Source organism: Tachyglossus aculeatus, chromosome 7, assembly GCF_015852505.1.
Source record: "Tachyglossus aculeatus isolate mTacAcu1 chromosome 7, mTacAcu1.pri, whole genome shotgun sequence".
Lineage (NCBI taxonomy): Eukaryota > Metazoa > Chordata > Mammalia > Monotremata > Tachyglossidae > Tachyglossus > Tachyglossus aculeatus.
Genome location: NC_052072.1, coordinates 21684140 through 21698661, shown reverse-complemented (window position 1 = coordinate 21698661; position 14522 = coordinate 21684140). Strand labels below are relative to the sequence as shown.

General features: G+C 44.4%; 2 non-coding genes across 2 annotated transcripts; one reads left to right on the top strand and one right to left on the bottom strand.

The window, feature by feature from the left end:
- Positions 1 to 6510: 6510 nt before the first annotated feature.
- Positions 6511 to 6648, bottom strand: LOC119931274. Its single transcript, XR_005452123.1, has one exon. It is a non-coding gene; the product is annotated as a small nucleolar RNA SNORA7 (small nucleolar RNA).
- A 3096-nt stretch (positions 6649 to 9744) lies between these two features.
- LOC119931077 lies at positions 9745 to 9882 on the top strand. The gene has a single exon (XR_005451941.1). It is a non-coding gene; the product is annotated as a small nucleolar RNA SNORA7 (small nucleolar RNA).
- Positions 9883 to 14522: the final 4640 nt, after the last annotated feature.

Below are 14522 nucleotides of genomic sequence, written 5' to 3'. Positions count from 1 at the left end.
ATAGAAGTAATAATTGTGATAATGGTTAAGTGCTTACACTGGACCAAGCAATGTACTAAGCATGTGGCGGGGGGGGGGGGGGGGGGGGGTAGATGCAGGAAAATCAGGTCAGTTACTGGCCCTGTCCTACACCCATTAATCAGTGGTATTTACTGAGCACTTACTGTGGACAGAGTACTATTCTAAGTACTTTGAAGAGTACCCTGCAATAGAGTTGTTAGAGACAATCCCTGCCCTCAAGGAGTTTATAATCAAGTGGAAGTCCTTTCAGTCTACTGGTGCACAGTCTACGTAGGAGGGAGATGAAAAAACCAAAAGCCAGAGAAGTCAAGTGATTTGCTCAAGGTCAAAAAAAGTAGGCACATGACAGAGCAGGGATTAGAACCCAGGTCCTCCAACTGAAAATAATAATAATAATAATGTTGGTATTTGTTAAGCGCTTACTATGTGCCAAGCACTGTTCTGAGCACTGGCGGGGGGGGGGGGGGATACAACGTAATCAAGGTTGTCCCACGTGGGGCTCACAGTCTTATTCCCCATTTGACAGATGAGGTAACTGAGGCCCGGAGAAGTTAAATAACTTGCCCAAAGTCACACAGCTGACAATTGGCAGAGCAGGGATTTGAACCCATGACCTCTGACTCCAAATCCCAGGCTCTTTCCACTGAGCCATGCTGCTTCTCTATAACAATGATAGCCTTTATTAAGCGCTTACTGTGTGCAAAGCATCGTTCTAAGTGCTGGGGAGGTTACAAGGTGATCAGGTTGTCCCACGGGGGGCTCACAGCCTTCATCCCCATTTTCCAGATGAGGGAACTGAGGCCCAGAGAAGTGAAGTGACTTACTCAAAGTCACACAGCTGACAATTGGCAGAGCCGGGATTTGAACCCCTGACCTCGGACTCCAAAGCCCATGCTCTGTCCACTGAACCACGCTGCTTCAAATGGATAATGAATCACTAACAAGCAGTCAGTTCTTCCACATCTAGAGAGAAACTTTCTTTCCACTTCTCTGCATTTCAGTTTCTCCTCTCCCTGTGAAAGCCTCATGCTGCGTTATGCTACCTAGATATTTACTGAGCAGTAGGAACATGTTTAGTCAAAGTATCAATTTAGTCAAGTTATCAGTGAGAAGAAAACAAGTAGGTTCACTCCCTTTTTCCCTATCCTGTCTTCATGACCCAAAATGAGTTTCTAAACCATATTTGAGATGCCCCAAAGCAACCAACAGAGTCAGATGATCACAAGAGTCACTAAACTGTCAGGTTCCTGAGGGAAAGAATCATTTTTACTAACTCTGTTGTATCAATCAATCAGTAGTATTTACGGAACATTTACTACGTGCAGAGCATTGTTCTAGACACTTGGGAAAGTAGAATGCAACAGAATTAGAGGATACATTCATACCATCTCAGGAGCTTAGAACAGTGCTCTGCACCCCGTAAATGTTTAATAAATGCCATCAATTGATTGAGTCAGCATTGACTTCCCAGTGTCATGCCATAGGTCTGATAGTTCTGGGGAAAATTAGGAGGAATCTCCAGATTGGAGCTTGGGCCATTCTGTCCTTCCCAGAGTGCATGCACTTTTTTTCTCCGTGCTTTTGCTCTCCTCTTTGTCACTGCCAGGCTGATGTACAAGCCAGAAGCAGCTATGGAGGACGAAGAGTGAGGAAAGGACAGTCAGTCATTCGATCATATTGGGCAGGGAATGTGTCTGTTTATTGTTTATCCTCAAAAATCTCCAGTGGCTGCCTGTCAATCAATGCATCAAGCAAAAACTCCTCACTCTCGGCTTCAAGGCTCTCCATCACCTCGCCTCCTCCTACCTCACCTCCCTTCTCTCCTTCTACAGCCCAGCCGGCACCCTCTGCTCCTCTGCCGCTAACCTCCTCACTGCACCTCATTCTCGCCTGTCCTGCCTGACCCCCAGCCCACGTCCTTCCCCTGGCTTGGAGTGCCCTCCCTCCACACATCCACCAAGCTAGCTCTCTTCCTCCCTTCAAAGCCCTACTGAGAGCTCACCTCCTCCAAGAGGCCTTCCCAGACTGAGCCCTCTTTTTCCTCTCCTACTCCCCATCCCCCCTGCCCTACTTCCTTCCCCTCCCCACAGCACCTGTATATATGTTTGTACAGATTTGCTACTCTATTTATTTTACTTGTACATATTTATTATATTTATTTTGTTAATGATGTGCATTTAGCTTTAATTCTATTTGTTCTGACTACTTGACACCTGTCCACATGTTTTGTTTTGTTGTCTGTCTCCCCCTTGTAGACTGTGAGCCCACTGTTGGGTAGGGACCATCTCTATATGTTGCCAACTTGCACTTCCCAAGCACTTAGTACAGTGCTCTGCACACAGTAAGTGCTCAATAAATATGATTGAATGAATGAATGAATGAATGTTATATTGTACTCTCCCAAGCACTTAGTACGGTGCTCTGGACACAGTAAGCACTTAAGAAATATGACTGACCGACTGAGTGCTTACTATGTGCAGAGCACCATATTAAGCGCTTGGGAGAGTACAATATAACAATAAGCAGACAAATTACCTGTCCACAACAAGTTTACAGTTTAGAGGGGGAGACAGACATTAATAGAATTGCCAGCTGTGTGACTTTGGGCAAGTCACTTCACTTCTCTGGGCTTCAGTTCCCTCATCTGTAAAATGGAGATGAAGACTGGAAGCCCCCCGTGGGGCAACCTGATCACCTTGTAACCTCCCCAGCACTTAGAATGGTGTTTTGCACACAGTAAGCACTTAATAAATGCTATCATTATCATTATTAATAGAAATAAATTACAGATATGACATAAGTGCTGTGGGTTTAGGTTGGAGATGAATAAAGGGAGCCAGTCAGCATGACGCAGAAGGGAGTGGGAGAAGAGGAAAAGAGGGCTTAGTCAGGAAAGGTCTCTTAGAGGAGATGTGCCTTCAGTAAGGCTTTGAAGGGGGAGAGAGTAATTGTTTGTTAGATATGAGGAGGGAGGGCATTCCAGGACAGAGACAGGATGTGGACGAGATGTCGGTGATGAGATAGATGAGATGAAGGTATAGTGAGAAGGTTAGCTTTGGCGAAGTGAAGCGTGAGGGCTGGTTGTAGTAGGAGAGTAGCAAGGTGAGGTAGGAGGGGGCAAGGGGATTCTTCTTATTGGCCATGTTGGGCCTCTTTAATGCATCGGGGCTGGGGGCAGCTGTCCTTTTTGCCCAATTGTTAATAGTAGTAATACTAACAATAATACTAATGACATTTATCATTTTTCTATGTGACAAGCACTGGAGTAGGTACAAGATCCTCAGATCAGACACCATCCCTATCCCAGGTGGGACCCTTGTCTAAGCAGGAGAAAGAAATAGGTACTGGACTCTGATTTTACAGATGAGGAAACTGAGGCTGTGAGCCCATTGTTGGGTAGGGACTGTCTCTATATGTTGCCAACTTGTACTTCCCAAGCGCTTAGTACAGTGCTTTGCACACAGTAAGAGCTCAATAAATACAATTGAATGAATGAATGAATGAGGCATAGCAAAGTGAAGTGACTTGCCCAATGTCACATCAGTGCTTAGAACAGTGCTTTGCACATAGTAAGTGCTTAACAAATGTCATCATTATTATTATTAAATGGCAAGGAGTCAGAGATTAGAACTCTGTTCCTTTGACTCCAGGCCTGCGTTTTTTCCACCCAGCCACTCTTAAAAGGTCCTGTCAGCAATTGCTCACCATCTCAATTGCTCACCATCTCTATTGACACAGGAATATAGAGAAAGATCTTTCATTGCAGCAGGAAGGATTTAGGGTAGATAGGAAAAAAAAAAAACTCCCCACCACCACATTTAGTGCTTAGACACTGGGAATGAGCACTATAGAGAACTAGAATTTTTTTTTTCTGAAGAACTTTAAAGTACAAATAGTAATTGTCTTTGGGTGGCTGGGTTAGTTTTGGTTCTTTCTGGAAGTGGTATGGGCTGACAAAATGACCTCTATAGGTCCCTACCTGTCCTAAAATCCTACACCTTGACTGTTCCTGTACTTCATCTTTTTGTTTCTATCGCAAGCAAATGGAGCCATTTTTCCTTGTGAGAAGATTTGCTGAAGAAACTCTCACACTTGTCTGAAGTGTGACTTAGGGGAAGTCACTTCACTTCTCTGGGCCTCAGGTACCTCATCTGTAAAATGGGGCTTAAGACTGTTAGCCCCATGTGGGACATGGACTATGTCCAGTGTTATTATTTTGTATCTATCCCAGTGCTTATTACAGTGTCTGGCACAAGGTAAGTGCTTAACAAATACCATTAAAAAAGAAAGAATATTCCACTGTGATTAAGGTCCAATTAGAAAAATGAGATAGAGACAGATACACAAGCACAGACGAGATATATATATATACCCAGACACAGAAAGACATAGAGACACACCTACAGAGGCACACAAATACTACACAGGCAGAGTCAGATGTATGCATATGTAGACAGACAGACAGACACACACACATATGCGAGACACTTGGAGACAGAGAGACACACATTCACAGTGAAAGACACAGATGCATGCATATGGATAGGAAAGAGGGAGAAAAAGAGAGGAATGGAGAGAAAGAGGAAAGGAAAAAGAGAGAGTGAGAGAGCAAGGGAGAGAAATGTGCAGTGGGCAGGAGAAAGAAAGGTCAAGACAGATGGAGAGAAAAAGAGAGGGAGGGAAAAGAGAGAGGGAAGGAGAGAGAGAGAGAAAATGAGAGAGGGAAAGAGAGGGACAAAGAGAGATAAAGAAAGAGGGTGAGAAAAATAGAGAAGGAAAGACAGAGGAAGAGAAAAAGAGAGAAGCAAAGAGAGAGGGAGAGGGACAGCAAGAGAGGGAGAGAAAGAGGATGAGACAAAGGGAGAGGGAGAAAAGAGAGGAAGAGACAAAGGGAGTGGGAGAAACGAGAGGGGGATGGGCTTCTTGCTGTTGATAGCTGAGAAGGGCCTCTGCTTCATAAGAAATGACAAGCAATCATCTTTTCAGAAGGGCGTTAATATTGTTGTTTGATCTGAAGCTCAGGTGCCCTAGCAGTGTTGTTTAACACAAGTCATCAGCCCAGAGAGAATCACTGAGTGCCAGGGTCAGTTTATTTCCACTGATTTTTTTTATGTGACTGTTTTCCCCAATTAAAATGTGAAGGGTTTCTAAGATTATCAACCTCACCAGTTAAACCTATGCAATGTTTCTTTCTTGAAAAACTCTTTGTATTCAAAAGAGCACTACCCTACAGCTATTTGTAAGAGAGCTGAGTTCTTGAACCAAAAATGATGGGTGTTGGTTTGCACGCAATATACTTAACACAGATTGGTGGAAACCACAAAAGGTCATATAAATCCATCCCTTTACCTCTGGCATACCAGAATAATAATTATAATTAATATTATCATTATCATGATATTTATTTATCGTTTATTATGTGCCCAGCACTGTACTAAGCGCTGGGGTAGATACAAGATAATTAGGTTGGATACCTCTTGGGGCTCACAGTCTGTCTCCAATAGATGTCAAAATGCCCTGAATTCCTCTGACTTTCTCTTTTCTTCCTAGCGAACTCAGTCTTCATCATGTCTGGTGTCACTGACCCAATTGAAAACAAGACTGGATGAATTTGACGCAAGACTAGCCCAGTTTGCCTGACATAACATATTCATTTGTCCGAGAGGCATTGTACTCTAGTGGAAAGAACACTGGGAGTCAGAAGATTTAGGTCCTAATCCCGGCTCCACCACATAATAAAAATAATAATGGCATTTGTTAAGCACTTACTATGTGCAAGGTATTGTACTAAGCACTGGGGTGGATACAACAAAACTGGGTTGGATACAGTCCCTTGTACCACGTGGGGCTCACAGTCTCAATCCCCATCTTACAGATGAGGTAACTGAGGCCCAGAGAAATGAAATGACTTGCTTGCTGTGTGACCTTGGGCAAGTACTTTAACTTCTCTCTGCCTCAGTGTTCTCATCTATGAAATGGGGATTCAATACCCATTATTTCGCCCTCTCAGAGTGTGAAATCCAAGTGTGACAGGGACTGCATCTGATCTAATTTTCTTGTATCTGATTTTCTTGATTCTGAGAGAGCTCAGGCCCGAGAGTCAGAAGGACCTAAGTACTAATCCTGGCTCCTCCGTTCATCTGCTGAGTGACCTTGGGCAAGTCACTTCATTTCTCTATGCCTCAGTTACCTCATCTGTAAAATGAGGGCTGATAATGTAAGCCCCATGTGAAACACGGACTGTGTCCTACCCGATTAACTGGTATCTTGCCTTATGCTGTCGAGTCGTCTCCGACCCTTAGTGATGCCATGGACACATCTCTCTCAGAATGCCCCAACTCCAACTGCAACTGTTCTAGTAGTGCATCCATAGTGTTTTCTTGGTAAAAATACAGAAGTGGTTTATCACTGCCTCCTTCCGCACAGTAAACTTGAGTCTCTGTCTTTGACTCTCTCTTATGCCACTGCTGCCCAACACAGGAGAGTTTGACTTGTAGCAGATTGCCTTCCACTCACTAGCCACTGCCCAGGCTAGGAATGGAATGGGAATGCCTCTGCTTGACTCTCCCTCCCATAGTCGAGACTGGCAGAGTACCATAAACTCTCCAGGTGTGACCCTGAGAGGAGACCTTGTATCTACCCCAGTGCTTAATAAAGTGCCTTAATAAAGTAGATGCTAAGCAAATACCATAATAAAACAAACATACCTTAAAAAAGGGGGCTGTGGGAACTTCCTCCAACCTGCTCCCAACCACCCCCAGATGATGAAGTGGGACGTGTGTGCCTGGGTGGGAGGGGTGGGCCATGAACAACTGCCATTGGGGGAAATGCCCAGCTGTCCTTAGGTGGGGGAGAAAGTCAGGACATTTTGGCCAGCGCCTCTGGACCTAAATTATGGCTGGAGGAACCCCATGCGGTCCTGCTTCTTCTGGCTAAGGTGGTGACCACACGGATGGACACAGCTGCAGCCAGGAGTCCCACCCACATGGCTTTTGGCAGTGCAGAATGCAGGTAGGCATAATAATAATGATGACATTTATTAAGCACTTACTATGTGCAAAGCACTATTCTAAGCGCTGGGGAGGTTACAAGGTGATCAGATTGTCCCACGGGGGGCTCATAATCTTAATCCTCATTATACAGATGAGGGTACTGAGGCCCAGAGAAGTTAAGTGACTTGCCCAAAGTCACACAGCTAACAAGTGGCAGAGCCGGGATTTGAATCCATGACCTCTGACTCCGAAGTCCGGGCTCTTTCCACTGGCCACACTGCATAACAGGGCAGGGCAAGCCTCACTGCTGCTATTGACCTTTGACCACTGAGGTCATTTCCTCCATGACCTCTGCCGTGGGGTGGAGTGGGGGTGGATGGGGTACTGCTTTGGCTTATCTGCTGCTGTTGCCATGGTGATTTTCCTGTTGCCACTCTCTACCACTGGCTTCTAGCTGCTCAAAGGGTGGGAGGGGGTCCCTGCCTTAGCCACGGTCACCGGGGCAGCTCCAGGTGCCCCTCATCATCCCAAAATTGAAGGTTATTGAGTTCCCCAGTTGCTCTGATCTATGGAGCTCCCCTGCCCCACCATCCTAAAAAAAAATTACTTTTCTGAATGGTGAGGTGAAATGGAGCAACCCCTTCCACTTTGTCCATGTGGGACAAAGACGGTCTGATGATTGCCCCAAGGCTTAGCACAGTGCCTGGCTCATGGTAGGTGTTTAACAAATACCAAATTATTACTGTTATTGTTGTTATTGTTATTATGATCAACTGCAAGCAGAGGGCTGAAGACATGCTGTGAATCCACAATAAAGCCCAACCTCAAACCATCTGAATTAGGCATAGACTTCTGAGAAGCAACAGCAGGGGATACATTGATTTGTCCTCCTTCCCTTTTAATGGAATTTGTTAGGCACTTACTATGTGCCAGGCACTGTTCTAAACACTGGGGTAGTTACAAAGTAATCAGGTTGGACACAGTCCATGTCCCACATGGGGCTCACAGTCTTAATCCCCATTTTATATATGAGGGAATTGAGGCATGGAGAACTTAAACGACTTGCCCAAGGTCACAAAGCAGACAAGTGGTGGAGCTGGGTTTAGAACCCAGGTCCTTCTAACTTCCAGGCCCACGCTCTATCCACTAGGCAATGCTGCTCTTAGATTGTGAATCCCTCATGGCACAGAGACTGTGTTCGATCTATTCTTATATCTACCCCAGAGTGGTAGCACAGTGCTTGACCTTAATATGTCCCACCATCATCATCATTATTATTATGATAATTATTATTACAGTGGATAGCAGAAAAGGGGTGGGTGGAGAGAGAGGGAGAGGAAGAGTTTCTTCTTGAGCAAAGACTTCAGGAGACAGAACAGATACAACCACAAATCCAGAGACCACATTTATACAGAGACAGGGACAAAGAGCTATTGATGGCACCTAGGTCTTTTCCCCTTGCTGCCTTATTGGGGGCTTGAACTTTGAATATGGGGGCTCACTCTATACAGCATAAACATGCAAACAATAGCATTTGCCATCCTCCTTCCATTCCTCAGCTATTCTATGCCAGGACAATTTTTAACTTCGCCTTCAAATAGCAGTAGTACAGTCATAAGCCGATTTCCTGACCTCTGCAAAATGGACAGTCTTTCACCCTGGCTTCCTCAATAGCTCTAATGGGATCTTAGTGGCTAAACCCTTTCCTGTTGAGCTGGAAACGCTCTTTAAGACAAAAGGTTTAGCAGAAGCTTAGATAGCTGCTAGGCTCCATCTCATTAGAGGCTTCACCAATTAATTATGTAAATAAATTATTGATTATTAATTAGAGTGGTTAGTGATGCTTAATAAGAACTTGGAAGATAAATCTATTAGACTTGTGTTTAACTGAAGATTGTAAAGCAATAAAGACTACATGAGCAATAGCTACATAATTACATTTTATGAATAGAGGAAACCTGTAAGGGATGCTGAGAAATTTAATTGACATTTAACAAGATAACTACAACAAATTAATTAGGAATTATCTGCTAAAATATGAATGAACTTTGAACAATATTTTAACCTGCTACTCCACAACTATGTTGTCTTCCTATTATCCATTGAAAAGCCTAAATAAAATCACTCTTGAACAGATATTTCTAGTTGTTTTCATACAGGAGACAAAATTCTGCTTTTAAACACCTCCTGGTCAAATGATCCTTTCAAGACACACTAAGTAGAAAATGGTGGGTCATCTCTGAAAAAGCTACATTCGGAAGATTATTGAGTGACCTGGGTTCTAATCCCGGCTCTTCCACTTGTCTGCTGTGTGACCTTGGGCAAGTCATTTAACTTCTCTGCCCCTCAGTTACCCATCTGTAAAATGGGGATTGAAACCTCCTCCCTCCATTTTAGGCTGTGACTCCTATGTGGACAGGTACTGGGCCCAACCTGATTATCTTGTATCTACCCCAATGCTTAGAACAGTATTTGACTCCTAGTACAAGCTTAATAAATACTAATGATTGAATGACTGTCTCACATGTTCATTTTCTACACACGATCCAAAGTTTCCATCAGCCTTTCTTTGTGTCAGATCAGGAGATGCTACCAGGTGCTGTGGAGGTGAGCAGCTTTATAATCTCTAAGTCATTTTCATCACACCAGAGTAGGCCAGTGTTGTGGAGAAATACAACGATGATGATGGTATTTGTTAAGCACTTACTATGTGCCAAGTACTGCTCTAAGCCCCCTCTCAGGGTCACACCTGGAGAGTTTCCAGTACTCTACCAGTCTAGACTATGGGAGGGAGAGTCAAGCAGAGACATACCCATTCCATTCCTAACTTGGCCAGTGGCTAGCAAGTGGAAGGCAATCTGCTAGAAAGTCAAAACTCACCCATGCTAGGTAGCAGCAGCACGGAAGAGAGTCGAGGGTGGAGACTCAAGTTGACTGTGCAGAAGGAAGCAATGGTAAACCACTTCTGTATTTTTACCAAGAAAACTCTATGGTTCCATTACCAGAACGATTGCAGATGGAGGTAGGGTGTTCTGGGAGAGATGTATCCATGGCATCGCTATGGGTCAGAGACGACTCGACAGCATAGGACAAGACAAGACTATTCTAAGCACTGGGGTAGATACAAGGTGATGAGGTTGTCCCACGTGGGGCTCACAGTCTTAATCCCCATTGTACAAGTGAGGTAACTTAGGCACAGAAAAGTAAAGTGGCTTGCCCAAGGTCACATAGCAGACAAGGGGCAGAACTAGAATTAGAACCCATGTCCTCTGACTCCCAAGCCCGGGCTCTTTCAGCTAAGCCACGCTGCTTGATTGGCCATTTGATTTGGAGATTGTGCTTGGGAGTTGTTTTCCCAAAGAGACTGATCAATCAATCAATGCTGTTTATTGAGCATCCACTGTGTGCAGAGCACTAAACTAAACACTTTAGTCTATAAACTCCCCGTGGGCAAGGAATTGTCTATACCTATTATTTTATATTGTAAGCTTCCAAGCACTTAGCAGAATGCTCTGCACACATTAAGTGCTCAATAAATACCATTGTTTGACTGATTGAGCTGATAAAATGTCACTTCACAGTTCCTGTCACAGTGGATTGGATGGCCACCTTTGGATGCAGCAGCTGAGCTGATTGCAAGGTTGGAGTCTTACAGTTGCTGATCTGTCCAGCCCTCTGCTCCACACATGGCTGCTGTGATAAGTAAACCTTTCAGCCAAACCCCCCACATCTCCTTTTATGGTATTTGTTAAGTGCTTACTATGTGCCAGGCACTGTACTAAGAGCAGGGGTAAATACAAGCTGATCAGGTTGGGCAAAATCCATGTCCCACATGGGCCTCACAGTCTTGATCCCCATTTTACAGATAAGGTAACTGAGACACAGAGAAGTGAAGTGACCTGCCCAAGGTCACACAGCAAACAAGTGGCAGAACCAGGATTAGAACCCACATCCTTTCGACTCCCAGGCCCATGCCATATCCACATGGCCGTGCTGCTTCTGACTCCCAGGCCCCCCGATGCACTACGATTTGGCTAATGAGTTAGAACCATACTGAAAAATAACATCCAAGCCCACTACTGTTCGCCCAGCTGTAAAAGGTCCCCCTGTGTCAGCCTCCCTCCCTGATTCCCACCCTGGCTTGTTGCGGTTCAGTGGATTCAAATAGTCTCCATCTTCTCTGATCGTTTAAAATCATTAACTTTTCAAATCTGAGGCCTGTTCTCCCACAAGGCAATTTTACCACTGAGCAAATTGGTGAGCTCTGGGCCTGCCTTTCTCCCTTTAGGGTATTTAAACTGTTTGCTTATGTTATTTGTCACACACTTACTATGTATCAGGCAGTGTTCTAAACGCTGGGTAGATACAAGTTAATCAGGTTGGACACAGTCCCTGTCCCAGTGCTTAGAACAGTTCTTGGAACATAGTAAGAGCTAACAAGCACTATTATTATTATTAGTATTAGTATTCTTACATGAGGTTCACAGTCTTAATCCCCATTTTACAGATGAGGTAACTGAGGCCCATAGAAGTGAAGTTTATTATTTTTATTACGGCACTTGTTGAGCTCTTACTATGTGCCAAGCACTGTTCTAAACTCTGGAGGAGATACAAGTTAATCTGGTTAGACATAGTCCCTGTCCCACAACGGGCTCACACTCTTAATTCTCATTCTACAGATGAGTTAACTGAGGCACAGAGAAGTGAAGTGACTAGTCCAAAGTCACACAGCAGGCATGTGGCAGACCCAGGATGAGAACGCAGGTCCTGACTTCCAGGTCTGTGCTCTACCCACTAGGAAAAACTGCTTCCTTTAAAGCATGGAACATATCTACCAGCTCCACTGAATTGTACTCTCCCAAGTACCTAGTACAATGCTCTGCATGAAGTAAGCATTCAAAACATCCATTGATTTATACTCTCCCAAGTGCTTAGTGCAGTGCTCTGCACACAGTAAACACTCAATAAATACCACTGATTGATTGACTGACTGATTCAGAGTTCAGAGGGGCCCAACTCTTATTTGGGTATCTCTAAACCTGAAGGGACCAGACACTCCGGCCTCATCCCTGTCACCAAAATGATTCTCCCCTCCCTGGCACCAGGGAGAAATATTTTAGACTACCACAGTTAGACCATCTAGTCCCATTTCTCCAAATGTCAAAATGAACTTCAGCAGGAAGCAATTAACAGATGTCTACCAGGCAGGGAGCATTGAAGTGCCTACAGAGAAATGAATGCAGGCATATCTCTTAGCATATTACAGGATGGTCCTCATTTCTTCATCATTACTATGCTAAAAATAGCCTTTAGTCTTCCTTTCCTTTCTGCATTTATTAACATCAACCCCAACTGGATTGCTCCTTCCTACAGAAATATCATCTCCATACAAGGACTCTTTCTGCCTCAGCAGTCCTCTGGGTGTTTGAGTCCCTCAGCTCTGCATCCACCCTGCACATCATTCCAAACAATCATCCCTTATCCATTGGGGACATCCGAGGAGAGGGAATGAGGAGGAGGAGGGAGCACTGGCCCTCAACCGTCCGTTAGGGACAACTAGGGAGGAAAAGGGAATGTGCACATTTCCTCAATGAGGTCTTGTTGGGCAACAATAAATGAGCAACTTTAAAGCATCCAAGATGATTAATTTCTCACCGGGACTGTCACTGAGTTGTCACAGTCTGACAATTCTGTCATGAGTGTCATTTATAATGTCACAAATCTATCCCACATAAATGTCATTACACAATTAGACTTTATTGGAAAAGGATTGCCGGCTTGGGGGTGAGTGGAAAAATGGGTGTAATATTTAGGCAATTATATACCTTCCTGTTACTGTGTTGCCATCCCTGCCAACAATTAAATCTTCCTTGATTTGTTCATTTAGGCAAATTATCAATTACTTGGAGGCGTCAGTCTGGGTAATTTTTCCTCTAAACTGGCAGCAACTACTGCACCCTGCCATGATTGATATCAACAGGATGGAAAGAGAGCTTTGATAATTAGCCCTCTCAAAACAAGAGCTGCATCTCTGCTTTCTTTTTTCGTGCGTGCAGTGTGGCTTTTTCTGAAAAGTGCTGGCATATGGGTGAGGCCATTAATTTGGTTAGCTGTTTAAATAAAGATTGCTTGTTCTAATGAGCAAGAGTTTTCCTTGCAGCCTCTTACACTGCTCTCTCTCTTCCTTCTTCCATCCCCTGCTGCCTCTGCCCCTTCCTCCCCCATCCGACTTCCTTTTTTAAAATTACGGTCCTGAGCTTCCTATTCTTCTCCTCAATTATTTCTTAAGTCTGTAGGCGTCATCATTTAGCTTTAACAGACTTGCCTGGCATCCGGACCCAAATACAAATGAGCCTTGCCCAGGGTTCTACAAAGGCAGTTTTTCTAAATGCTTTATGCATGAGCACATGTGGTTAGAGAGTCCAAAAAGGCTGCTTCCTTGAGAAGGAGATCAATGGGAGAATAAATTGCAGTGAGAGAATTTGGCAAGACATAGCTGGTCAGTGGGGTTAGCCACTGAGATGGGCTTCCAAGGGTGGATGTGGAGATTTATAACTCTGGAAGTCTTAAAGAGAAAATTGATAGTGAACTGAACTGGTTGGTATTTATTAAGAACTTCCCATGTACCAAGAACTATACTAAGTGCCGGGGTAGATCTGGGAAAATCAGGTCAAACACAGTCCCTGCCCTGCATGGGGATTACAGTCTAAGTAGGAGGGAGAAGTGGTAATGAATCCCAGTTTTACGGATTCATTCATTCATTCAATTGTATTTATTGAGTGCTTACTGTGTGCAGAGCACTGTGCCAAGCACTTGGAAAGTACAATTTGGCAACAGAGAGAGACAGTCCATACCCAACAACCGACTCACAGTCTAGAAGGGGGAGACAGACAACAAAACAAAACAAGTAGACAGGTGTCAATACCATCAGAATATATAGAATTATAGCTATATACACATAATTAATAAAATAGGGTAATAAATATGTACAAATATACACAAGTGCTGTGGGAAGGGGAAGGGGGTAGAGCAAATGGATGGAATGGGGGTGATGGGGAGGGGAGGAGGAGCAGACGATAAGCGTGGGGAGCTCAGTCTGGGAAGGCCTACTGGAGGAAGTGAGCTCTCAGTAGGGCTCTGAATGGAGAAAGAGAGCTAGTTTGGCGGACGTGTGGAGGGAGGGCATTCCAAGCCAGAGGTAGGACGTGGGCCTGGGGTCGACAACTGGACAGGCAAGAACAAGGCACAGTGAGGACAAAACTAAGGCACAGAGAAGTTAAGTGACTTGCTTAGTTGTTCACACAACAGGCGAGTAAAGTGGTGGAGCCAGGATTAGAATCCAGGTCCTCCATTCATTCATTCATTCAATCATATTTATTGAACGCTTACTGTGTTCAGAGCACTGTACTAAGTGCTTGGGAAGGCCTAATGCTCTTTCCTGTAGGTCACACTGCTGCTCCAATTCTGATTTCAACATTTGCCTGTTTGAGGAAGATGGCTGAGTAGAGG